Source organism: Galeopterus variegatus, unplaced genomic scaffold (genome assembly GCF_000696425.1).
Source record: "Galeopterus variegatus unplaced genomic scaffold, G_variegatus-3.0.2 Scaffold2456, whole genome shotgun sequence".
Classification (NCBI taxonomy): domain Eukaryota; kingdom Metazoa; phylum Chordata; class Mammalia; order Dermoptera; family Cynocephalidae; genus Galeopterus; species Galeopterus variegatus.
In genome coordinates, this window is record NW_007728567.1 from 96186 (window position 1) to 108268 (window position 12083).

The following is a 12083-nucleotide window of genomic DNA, read 5'->3' on the forward strand; positions in this document are numbered from 1 at the left end:
TAAAAATGTATATATCAAAGAAACTGCTGAATAATAGGTATATTTATAAAAATGTATTTTTTTAAATTTTCTAGGCATGTCTTTGAAACAAAAACCTGTGCTAAGATATCCCTCTTGATTATAAGTCTTGGTAAAAGAAAGCCTAATGCATATATCAGGATGTGAACTTGACGTTTCTCAAAACTTTCTTACTCTATTTTTCCTATATTGAGAATGTTCACTTAAGCAGACCTTCTTTACTTTGGTGGCCAAAGTGATCGATTCTCTTTCATCTCTTTGAGAAACCCTCCTGGCCAGGGCCACAGGGATTGGTTTTGTTGACACTTCCTGCTCTGCTGCAGGAGCACAGCTTGCTTTGCCTACGTGGGGAGATTGTCTTTACTACAACTCTTACAGCAGCCCAAGTTTAAATCTGCTCCATGTAGATATAACAAGAGTCACTTGCTAACTATTTTATAAGTACAGAGGGCAATTCTACAACTTACAATAGTTTTTATAAACAGCTTTATTGAGATATAATTCACAAACCATAAAATTCACCTATTTAAATTATACAGTGCAATGGCTTTCAGAATATTTGAAGAGTTGTGCAACCATTACCACCATCAGTTCTGGAACATTTTCATCATCCCCATAAGGAACCCCATACCCTTAAGCCATCACTTCCAACCCACCCCTTCCTTCCCCCCTCCCCCCTCCCCCCAACATACACAGGGAAACTAGCCATGAGCACAATGAAAAAGCTCTGTTGCAAATAGAAGAAGCTACTTTGTTTGAATATGAATTAGTCAGAATTATTTCATTTTCAAGTGACAGAAATCCAAATTAAAGTGTCTTGGACAAAAGGGAGGATTTATTGGCTATAAAGTTTAATTTTATGTGTCAAGTTGACTGGGCCATGGGGTGCCCAGATATTTGGTCAAACATTATTCTGGTTTTGTCTCTGAGGGTTTTTTTCAATGAGATTAACATTTAAATAAGTAAACTGAGCAAAGCAGATGGCCCTCATGCAATCAGTTGAAGCCCTGAATAGAACAAAAAGGCTGATCCTCTCCTGAACAAAAGGGAACTCCTCCCACCTGACTGCCTTCACTGGGACTCAGTCTTTTCTTGCCTTCAGACTTCAACCAAAACATCTGCTCTCCCTGCTTCCTCCTGTTCCCTGCCCTTTTGTCTCTTGGAGATCTCTCTCTCATAAATCCCTTCCACTTCTAACTCTGTCTTGGCACCTGCTTCCCAAATAACCTAATTGACCCACCTTCTCTGGAGGTGGTGGCAGAAATGGTAGCCAACAAGTCGAGGTCTGGGGGCAATGGTGTCATTAGTGCTGGTGGCAGGAGCAGTTTCAGGATGGTTGTGCTCTCAGCACAGACACGGCAGTGAGCAAACCACAGCACCTGATACTCAATGCAGAGGAGCTCTTCTCAGCTCAGTGATGCAGCATGGTTTTTGGCTACTGTTCTTGGAAGTTTGTTCTTGAGCTAATCGATGGTGGAGCTGGGATTCAAACACAGGTTGGTTTATCTCCAATGTCCCACTCTTAATAGTTGCCTTATGTTCCTCATTTTTCCAGTTCAAAAGGATGTGGTGATTTCACATATAATCTCAGTTGAAAATTTGACAGAGGACTTTAGGAGTTGGGGACACAGGATCCCTGCCTGTACTGATTTTCCCAGATGGTGTTCACTGAACAATGTTGATCTGGGGCAGCTAACACTTCCTAGAGGACAATTTAGTTCAAACACCGAACTCACATTTTGTAACCTGATTATTTCTCTTTCTTTCCTGTGCCTAGAGGGGTGTACGATGAATGCTCATGGCATTCCCTTTAATTTTTATACCCTCTTAAGCTCTAGAGCAAAAACTGGCTGTGGGCGCATTGGTGAAGGCAATGCTAGTTCTGTCATAAATAAACTCCATCATTTTAGTGGCTTGAAACAATCACACATGACATGACAGTCCAAGTTCAGCATTTCTAGTCAATGGGCTAGTTTTCCTCCTCGTGGGGGTTCAAGGACCTGGGCTCCGTTCCTCTTCCTCATGTGGCTCAGCCTTTCCCTAGGGCCTCATTATCACAACAGAAGAGGAAAGGGGGAGAAAAGCAGTGCTTTTAACATCCTTGTCTGGAAGTGACACAGATCACTCCGGTTACATTCCATTGTTGAGAACTAATCATGCAAGACCTCATGGAGGTACCAGGGGAGCTGGGACACGTAGCCCCTGGCTGGCAGCTCCTTTCCAGCAACAATTCTATTCTGTGGACAGTAGAGGATAAGCGTGATGTTTGGTAGATAGTTAACCTTCTCTGGCACTTTCTTTCCATTCAGGGAAAAGAACCTACCTGTCTAAAGTAGAGGGAGGCAGACAGTGCACTCCTCTGTTTCTTCCCCATCATGAGTCGAAATCTGCTGATCTCAAGCACAACTCAGTGACCTGAAGACTCTGGCTAAAACAGAGCCATGGTCCATCAGCTTCTTAGAAAAGCTCATTACTTCTTTTATTTTGTTGCAGACAAGCAAGCACTCTCTTTTGGATGAACTATATAGCCAAAAAAAGGGTTCATGTTTTCTAGGTAGGGAGCCTGTTTATTTGAGTATTTCCATAAACAAAGCAACCTAAATAGCCTTCAAAAGGGGAATGGTTAAGTAAATTATATATAACCATGCCATGGAATATTACCATAAACATTAGGCTATTAAGAAGTCACATTGCAGAAGATCAGTTACTGACATGAGAAAAGATTCTCGATTTATTAATAGGCAAAAAAGAAGCAGGTAATCAAAAATAATAATGAAATAATTACTAATCAGTTACCAATTACAATGAAAAGAACTAACAGAACTATACACTCTTATAAAAAAAAGAGGGCTTCGATAGATAGCATTACTGTTCAAAACACTTCCTGCCTCTCTTGGATAGACGCTGCCACGTGGAGGCTGGCTTGGCCACTGTATTTGCTGAGTGTGGGTGGAAGGGATGTGGTCTTCCCTGAGACCCACAGGTAGAGGCTGCTTCCTTCAGCCTGAGTCCCAGGTTCGTATCCCAGGCTCCTTTAGCCTGAGTCTCAGGCAACTGCACCAGACCCACCGTGAACATGTGATGCGAGGGAGAAATAGACCTTTGTCACTGTAAAATAAGAACAAACTTAGCTTCTCCTAAAGTGGCACGGATGCTTTTAAAAAATTAGTAAGCATAATTGGGAGCCTGAAGTGGTATGAAGAGGTTTCTCCTTATATTGCCTTTTTTTTTTTTTTTTGTCTTTTTTTTTCCGTGTCCGGCAACGGATCGCAACCCTCAGTGTCGCCCCCGTACCGGACCGGGACCGGCAACGGGATCGCAACCCACGGTGTTGCCCCCATGCCTCGCTCAGCCAGTGAGCGGGAACCGGTCTGTATGTGGGATCCGAACCCTCGGCGGGAGCGCCTCCGCACTTCCCAAGCGGCGCACTAGCGCATGCGCCACCGGGCCGGCCCCTTATATTGCCTTTTTAAAGAAAAGCAATTTTTTCTATTTTTTGTTAGGAGACCACATTTGAAAGTCTGTATTTTGTCATAAAAACTGTTATCTTGTATAGAGATTCTTGTCTTCTTTTTTTTTGGTCTTTTTTTCGTGACCGGCAACGGATCGCAACCCTAACCCTCGGTGTTGTGCCCACACCTCGCTCAGCCAGTGAGTGGCCGGTCTGTATGTGGGATCTGAACCCTCGGCGGGAGCGCCACTGCACTCCCAAGCGGCGCACTGTAGCAGTGCACCACCGGCTGGCCCCATTGTCTTCTGATAAAAAGAAAAATAGTGTCAATATGTCCTGACTGAACTTGATGTGTTCATGCTCCAAGAAATAGAGGAGGGAGAAAGGCAGCGGGGCAGTGCCACCATGGGCTTCATTCATTTCCATGTAAAATAAGAATGCAAATGGCAACGTGAGGTCAATGACTAGATTCCATCACAAGTGAAAGACCATGGCCTGCAAAATTAAATTAAAACCAGGCAGATTGTAAATACAAAAATAGAGGTAGCAGCACTAAACTTATATATAATGGATGCATTCAGAGGGCAGGTCAAAATGAATGACGCTGTTATCTCATCAGTTATACAATAGCTCATATCCTGTATGTTGTGAGTAACAATTATATAATATTAGTAACTAAATAGCAGTGAAACTCAGTGTAGAGCAAGGTAATTAAAAGATCATATGAGCATTTTACTTGACTTAATGGTATTTGGAAATGAAATTAAAAGCAACCTCACAGTTAGCCTGCTATAGGAACGATAATTCCCACTACACTTACAAGCTACATAGGGGAGCATCAGGAATCATGACAAACTTTTTCACACTGTGTCACAGAGGGACAAAATGGCAATCAGAAAAATGGTTACAAACACAACTGAAACATTATTATCCCTGTGTAGAAAGATGGGCAGACCTCTGATGAAATTGTCCCTGGCATACTGAGTGCCATTCTTATCTCTGCAGTTGGAAAAAACAAGAATGAGTTATAGAAAGCATAGAGAAGACGATTAAAATGATTGTAGGATGGAGATGCTATTGATAATAATTGCCAAACATGTCCTAATGACCTACCATGTCTTTAGCACAAGGCCGAATATTCAAATAATACAAGTAACTGTTTCCTGAATGCTAAGAAAACCATAGCACTGTGCTGAGTGCCTTAGTAATTTATTTATTTAAACCTCAATACAACCCTATAGGTAAAATAATTTTTTTGTAACAGAGATGGACAACTGCTCACCAAAACTTGGTTTCTTTCCCTTTCTGGGATCACAGCTGAACTGCGTTTTACAGACTCCCTTGCAATTAGCTGTGATCAAAGTGTTAAAGAGGAAAAAAAAAAAAAAAAAAAACCTAAGACCAAAAACTGAGCTCTCATGGAGGACAAAACACACTGTAGCCTTAGTAGAAGTAACATTTCTCCTAGCACTTAGCTTTGAAAGTGAATAAACTTTATAAAGCACTTGCTAGGCACACACAGCACTGAATTAGATGCTTTTTATGGTTGCATGTAAAAGAAAGATAACTGGGCAACAAGGAAGGGAAATGCAGGGTCTGATATTTTTAGTCACTGATGTTCTTCACACGTTGAGAATGCCTGATATTAAGTAACCCCAACCAAAAATGTTTTTAAAAAATATAACTAGAATGAATTGCAATTTTAAAACAGAGACATAATTTACACACCATGTAATTCACCCACTTAAAAGGTACAATGCAATGTATTTAGTATATTGACAGAGTGTGCAACCACTGTTACAATCTAATTGTAGAACATTTCCATTCTCTAAAGGAAACTCCGTACTCATTAATGCCCCTTTCCTCTCCACCTGTCCCCCCAGCCCTAAGCAACCATTAATCTACTCTTGCTCACTATCAATTTGACTGTTCTGAACATTTCATATAAATGGAATAATACAATACATGATGTTTTTGTGACTGGTTTCTTTCACTTAGCACAATGTTTTCATGTTTCATCCATGTAATAGTATATATCAGTATTTCATTTCTTTTTATGGCCCAATAATATTCTATTGTATGGATATACCACATTTTGTTCATCCACTCATCTGTTGTTGCATATTTGGGTTGTTTCCACTTTTTGGCTATTATGAATAATTATGAACATTTGTGCACAATTTCTGTATGGTTTCGTTTCTCTTGGATATGTATACCTGGGAGTGGAATTGTTGGATCATATGGTAACTCTATGTTTAATTGTTTGAGGAATGATGCTGTTATCTTATTAGTTATATAGTAACTCATATCCTGTAATGTTATGAGTAACAATTATATAATGTTAGTAGCTAAATAGCAATGAAGTGCAATGGAGAGCAAGGTAATTAAAAGTTCATATGAGCATTCTATTTGATTTATGATATTTCAGAATGAAATTAAAAGCACCCTCACAGTTAAACTGCTATAGGAATGATAATTCAAACTACACTTACAAGGTATACCATTTCACATTTCCACCAGCACTTTATGAGCATTCCAATGTCTTCACATCCTTGCCAACACTTGTTTTTGTATTTTGTTTTTTTAAAAATTTTTATTGAATCAAAATTGATTATACATATTTTTGGGGTTCAACATTGAGATATGTTGATCAAATCAATATTACCAGCATATATATTGTTACGAATCGTAATTATTCTTTTTTTTTTTTTTTGTCCTTTTTGAGACCGGCTGCACCGTGCTCAGCCAGCGAGCGCTGTGAGCGCACCAGTCCTCCCTATATAGGATCCAAACCTGCAGCAGGAGCGCTGCTGCGCTCCCAGTGCCGCACTCTCCCGAGTGCGCCACGGGCTCGGCCCCAAATCGTAATTATTCTTTATGCCCCTTGTCTAATCTTTCCCCATCTCCCTCTCGCTAACCCCCCCCCATTACCCTAGATTTCTTCTCTCCTTCTGCAAGAATAATGGTTACTCTGTTGATCTGTTGCCTAGATGATCTGTCCAATGCTGAGAGGTGTGATCAGGTCCCCCAATATTATTATAGAGCAGATACTTCTTTTGTCACTCTGAAATGGGCTTTGTGGAGATATCCTCTTCTTTTCTTTATCTCTGCTGGTGACTCTCCTTCTGTCAATGCACTCCAGTGGCTGGTGGACCATCTGCGTGGTGGTGGTGGTGGTGTCTAGCCACTTTTGCCGCAGTCATGGTTATTGTGGTGGCTGTGGTGGGCCACCCACATGGAGGAGATGTTTTTGGCATGCTCCTTGGTGCTGGTGTTGTGCCTGTTTGTTGAGAGTGTCTGATCCCCGATCCATGTCTCTGGTCCCTGAGTGGGTCCCAAGGCACTGGCATGCTGTGCCTGGTTATGGGAGGGGGGGTTCAGTCCCCTTGTCCATGTCCTGGGTCCCTGGGCAGGCCCCAAGGTGCTGGTGTGGTGTGCCTGGATGTGGGAGTGGGGTCCAGTCCCTGGATCCATACCTCAGGCTCCTGGGTGAGTCCCAAGGTGCTGGTGGTGTGAGTGGTTGTGGCTGAGGGGCCTGCCCCTGCTCCATACCTCATGTCCCCTGGTGGGCCCCAAGGCATTGGTGGTGTGCCTGAGCTGGAACTAATTTTTGTCCTTTCCTTACTTCTAACAGGCGGGAGCTTCCTGTGGGAACCAGTACTTGAGCTCTGTGGTTGAGCTAAATCGCTGCTTTGCTGCTGTTTCCCTAGGGAAGGCTTTTTGTGCAGCTCAGGGTTTAATGGTTGACCTTGTAGGTACTTCCGGCTCTCCAGAGACCCAGTGCACCTAGGTTGTATAGAAACTCTAATCTGGGCCAGAGTTTTTTCATCAAACTGCACCCCATGCAAGTCTGCATTCCTGACCAGTCTCCTCTGAGTGGTCCTGTGCTGACTGGGGGGCAGATTGGCTGTCCTTGCTGTGTCCCAGTGTTCTCCCGGTGAGCCCATCTTTCCCACGGCCCATGCTCCAGACACTGCCCATGGTATGGGCCCTTTGCCTCTGAATGGCTCCCCTTTTTCAGCTGTTCTGGCTCCTCGCTCCTGCATGGGTCCATGGAACCCTGTTAGTGGTCTTGCTGTCCTGGGGCCACCAAAGTCCTCTTCTCCCCTTCCGCCTCCAAGTAACTCCACCTAAAGGGCACAGCTGTGGCTTCTTCTGGCTCCTGCTCCATGTGCTCCAGCATTAAAGTGGCTGCAGCTGAAAAGCTCCGAGCAGTTTTTTCTTTCTCTCATTGTGGTTTCTCCTGCCTTCATGAGCTCCGTAGGTTTTTCCTCCACTTCTCCTGAGCTCCAGTGGCCCCAGCTTGGCTAATGTTACATTTTTATAGTTGCAAATTTGTGATTTGTGGGAGAGAGTGATGCTGTGGACCATCCATTCTGCCATCTTGACCAGAACCTGTCAACACTTGTTATTATCTGACTTTTTGATTATGGCCATCTAGTTAGCATAAAGTCATTTATTGTGGTTTTGATTTCCTATTGAAATGATGTTTAACATCTTTTCCTGTGCTTATTGGCCATGTACATATCTTGTTTGGAGAGAGGTCTTTCAAATCCTTTGCCCATCTTTAAATTGGTTTATTTTTCTTTTTATTATTGAGTTGTATTAGTTTTAAATATATATATAAACTCTGGATACCAGTCCCTTACTAGATGTATAATTTTTTTTTAATGGAGATGTAATTCACGTGCCATCAAACTCACTCTTTTAATATGTATAATTGAATGGCTTTAGTATATTTGGAGTTATGCATTTATGATCACAATGTAATTCCAGGACATTTCATTACCCACAAAAAGACAATCATTACCCATTAAGCAGTCACCTCCCATTCTCCACTCCCCCCAGCCGCTGGTAACCACCAATGCTCTTTCTGTCTCTATGGATTTACGTATTCTGGATGTTTTACGTAGATGGAATCATAGAATATGTGACCTTTTGTGTTTGGCTTCTTTCACTTAGCATAGTGTTTTCAAGATTCATCCATGCTGTTACACGTGCCAGTACTTCATTCCTTTTTTTTTTTTTACAGATGACGAGTAAGGGGATCTTAACCCTTGACTTGGTGTTGTCAGCACCACGCTCTCCCAAGTAAGCCACGGGCTGGCACTGTACTTCATTCCTTTTCATGGCTGAATAATATTCTGTTTGTATGGATAGACCACATTTGATTTATCCAGTCATTAGTTCCGAGAAGGATTTTGAGGCACACTCTGAGAGCAGCAGGGCAGAGAGCTGTGGCTGTGGATGTCAGCCAGGGTGCTGGGTGAGAGAGAGCTGCCGTGCTTCCCCAGTACCAGAAATTTTCCATCCTGCTAATAGAAGAGTGGTTCATTCACAACTACTGCCCATTGTGATTCAGGATGTCTAACAGGTTGATAAAACTGTATACTTAAGGAAATAATAGCTAGAATGTTTTCTAAGAGGTTATCAGATATAGGCAGGATCCTGAGAAGAAATCTTCTGATCCCCACTCATTTTTTTTTTTTGCTCAAAAAGCCATCAATGCTGCCAATAGCCTAAAATTACATTATTTCTTTTCACAAAACAGCACAGGGGCTTCTGAACACTGGGAAACATTTTCTTTTTTTTTTTTTCCTTTTTGTCTTTTTTACTGACCGGTAATGGGATCGCAACCCTCAGTGTCGCGCCCGTACCGGGGACTGGCAATGGGATCGCAACCTTTGGTGTTGCGCCCACACCGCACTCAGCCAGTGAGTGGGAACCGGTCTCCACATGGGATCCGAACCCTCGGCGGGAGTACCACCGGGCCGGCCCCTGGGAAACATTTTCAATAGACCAAAGGAGAATGCAGAGAAAGCCCTACTGCAAGCAGAGATGGAAGTAGATGTGGTGGGACAGATGTACAATTTAAAAATATTTTCTATTCTGTGCATTGTCTTTTCACTTTCTTGATAGAGTCCTTTGAAGCAAAGAGCTTTTAATCTTTATTTATTTATTTATTTATTATTATTTTTTTTTATTTTGTCAATATACACTGTATATGATTATTATGGCCCGTCACCGACACCTCCCTCCCTCCTCCCTCTCTCCCCTCCCCCGCAAGAATGTCCTTTCCATTTGCTTGTTGTAACAACTTCATAAAAGTATAGTTGTTATATCTTCTTCCCCACCCCACCCAAAATGTGTTTTGATGTCTTTTCCCCTTGTTGAACTAAAAGTGCAATGTAAGGATTAAAAATATGTATCTGTTTACTTTGATAGTCTGCTGACTGCTTGAAGACTCATGCACTTGTGGACGAGAGTGCCTAAATACGTATGAAACAGACGTAGGTCTTCTTCCCCTAGTCAATAGTCGTTGAGCCATTGCTTTGTGTCAAATATTATTTTAAGCACATATATACAATCATTAATATTTCTAATAACTATTTAATCCTTAAGGAACCTGAAGCCAGGAGATGTTATTGTTTTAATAAGCCCCCCAAGAAAGGTCTCCCTATTTCTGCAAAAAAATAAATAATACCATATAACATTAATAATGCATTTGATCCATGATTGTCTTACTCAATTTAATTAAACAATTTTAGTTAAAGTACTACCCTTGATTCCAGGCAGTATTTAGGGATATTTATTGCTTAAGAAACTGTTGTTCTATTATTATGATCAAAGGTATATAAGGAAATGCAATTTATGATCATGTGATTGGCTGAAATAAATTCTGATTCTGCAATTGTGTTTGATAAAAGTGATTCCATAATATTCATACCTCTTACCATGCCAGTGTTTACAAATAACACTGCAGAGAATTAAGCATGACAGTTTTCAGTTGCGACTGTCTCAGCTGTGGACATAGGTCTCCATGGAGGCAATTTGCATTAAGAAATATTTCAAATGTTTGGGTCTCTTAACAGTCTAAATTGTTACAGTGAACTAAGTTTCTGAGAATCACTGGAAGTCACAGCATTGTACTAACAGTATATATCAAAACAATAAAATAAGGAAAGAAGTAGAAAGAAGGAAAAATTTAGACTATGCTTGAGCTCTTTTTAATGCCATTGGAATTAAAATTCTCTTCTAAAATTCGCCAAACTCTTTTCACAAAGTACTCATTTAATGACTGAGATGAAGACAAACAGTGTTGTTTCCTTTCAGGCATGTGAGTAGGAAGTACAGAGCAGTCTCCTCGGCACCCATTTAGAATACATGTCCTGAAAGTGAGTTTGAAAAGAGCTTTTAATCTTAACGAAGTCCAATAGATCCAACTTTATTCTTTTACATATAGATAGTTGATAGTTGTCTTAGAATTATTTGTTGAAAAGAGTCTTCTTCCCCTCGTGTACTAGTCTTGGCAAGTTCGTGAAAATCATTTGACCCTAAATCAGAGGGTTTGTTTCTGGACTCTCAATTCTATTCCATTGAGCTGTATGTCTATCTTTGCAACTGGAAGTAACAGTAATTAAGTAATTAGGAACTCTGTTCAAAACTGCTATGAACTTATAGCAATAATTGCTTTTAAGTGATTCTCATATTTTTTAGGCACCCATTGTTTGTTTAATTTCAGAGCACACTTTCCAGAAGTGATAAATGATAAGCTCTTCTAAAAAAAAATTAAAGTGAATGAAATTGCTTTGAGGAAGTTCTAAAAAGGCTTAAGACATCCTGGGGTATGACATTATTTGAGCAAGAAATAACTAGCCTATGGGGCCGGCCTGGTGGCACACTGCTACAGTGCGCTGCTTGGGAAGCGTGGCGGCGCTCCCGCCCGAGGGTTCGGATCCCACATACAGACCGGTTCCCGCTCACTGGCTGAGCGAGGCGCGGGGGCAACGCCGAGGGTTGCGATCCCGTTGCCGGTCCCGGTCCGGTACGGGGGCGACACTGAGGGTTGCGATCCGTTGCCGGACACGGAAAAAAGACAAAAAAAAAAAAAAAGAAATAACTAGCCTAGTTCACTCACTACATTCATAAAAACGCCTCTCACCTTCCACTTGGGGACGGGCACTCTCAAATGTCATTATTCATAAAGTTGGGGAGGGCAGAGTTTCCATTTACATAAGGTGTTTTCTACCCCCCAGCCCCCAGCAATGTTGCCGTAGAATATTCTGCAGCCTCTAGAAATTTTGGCTACCCTTCCAGAACGCAATGAGCAAAATGCGTTTTTAGTATCAGAGCTGAGAAAGGGTAGCCCAGTCCAGTGGCTCTCGCCAGAGCCGCCGGTCTCCAAACCGTCGCTCCGGTCCCGGAACGCCAAGGTCGGGGTCGCACCTCGAGGCTGCATAAGGCGCCCAAAGCTCCGGAGCCCGTGTCGCCGGCGCTCTCCCTAGCTCAGGTTGCCCCGTCTGGGTCTGCAGCCTCCCCCACCTCCCTTCCCGCGACGCACCCCCGTGGGCCTCGTTTCAACGAGGGCGCCACCAGTCCGTAGTTGCACTTGTCTCCTTCCTGGGGACTGGCAGGGCTCCATCCCCCGGGCTGCTCTGCGAACAGGCCAGGCAACCCGGTTTGGACTCGACGGCGGGGTCCGCGCCACCGGCCTCCCGCGCCGGAGCGCGTGTCCCCTGCAGTCGCGTCGGCGGAGGCGGCCGGCTGGGGCTGCGGCCGAAGCTGCGCTGCGCAGGCGGTGCGGGGACGCGAGGCGCCCGCGGCGGCGCAGCGC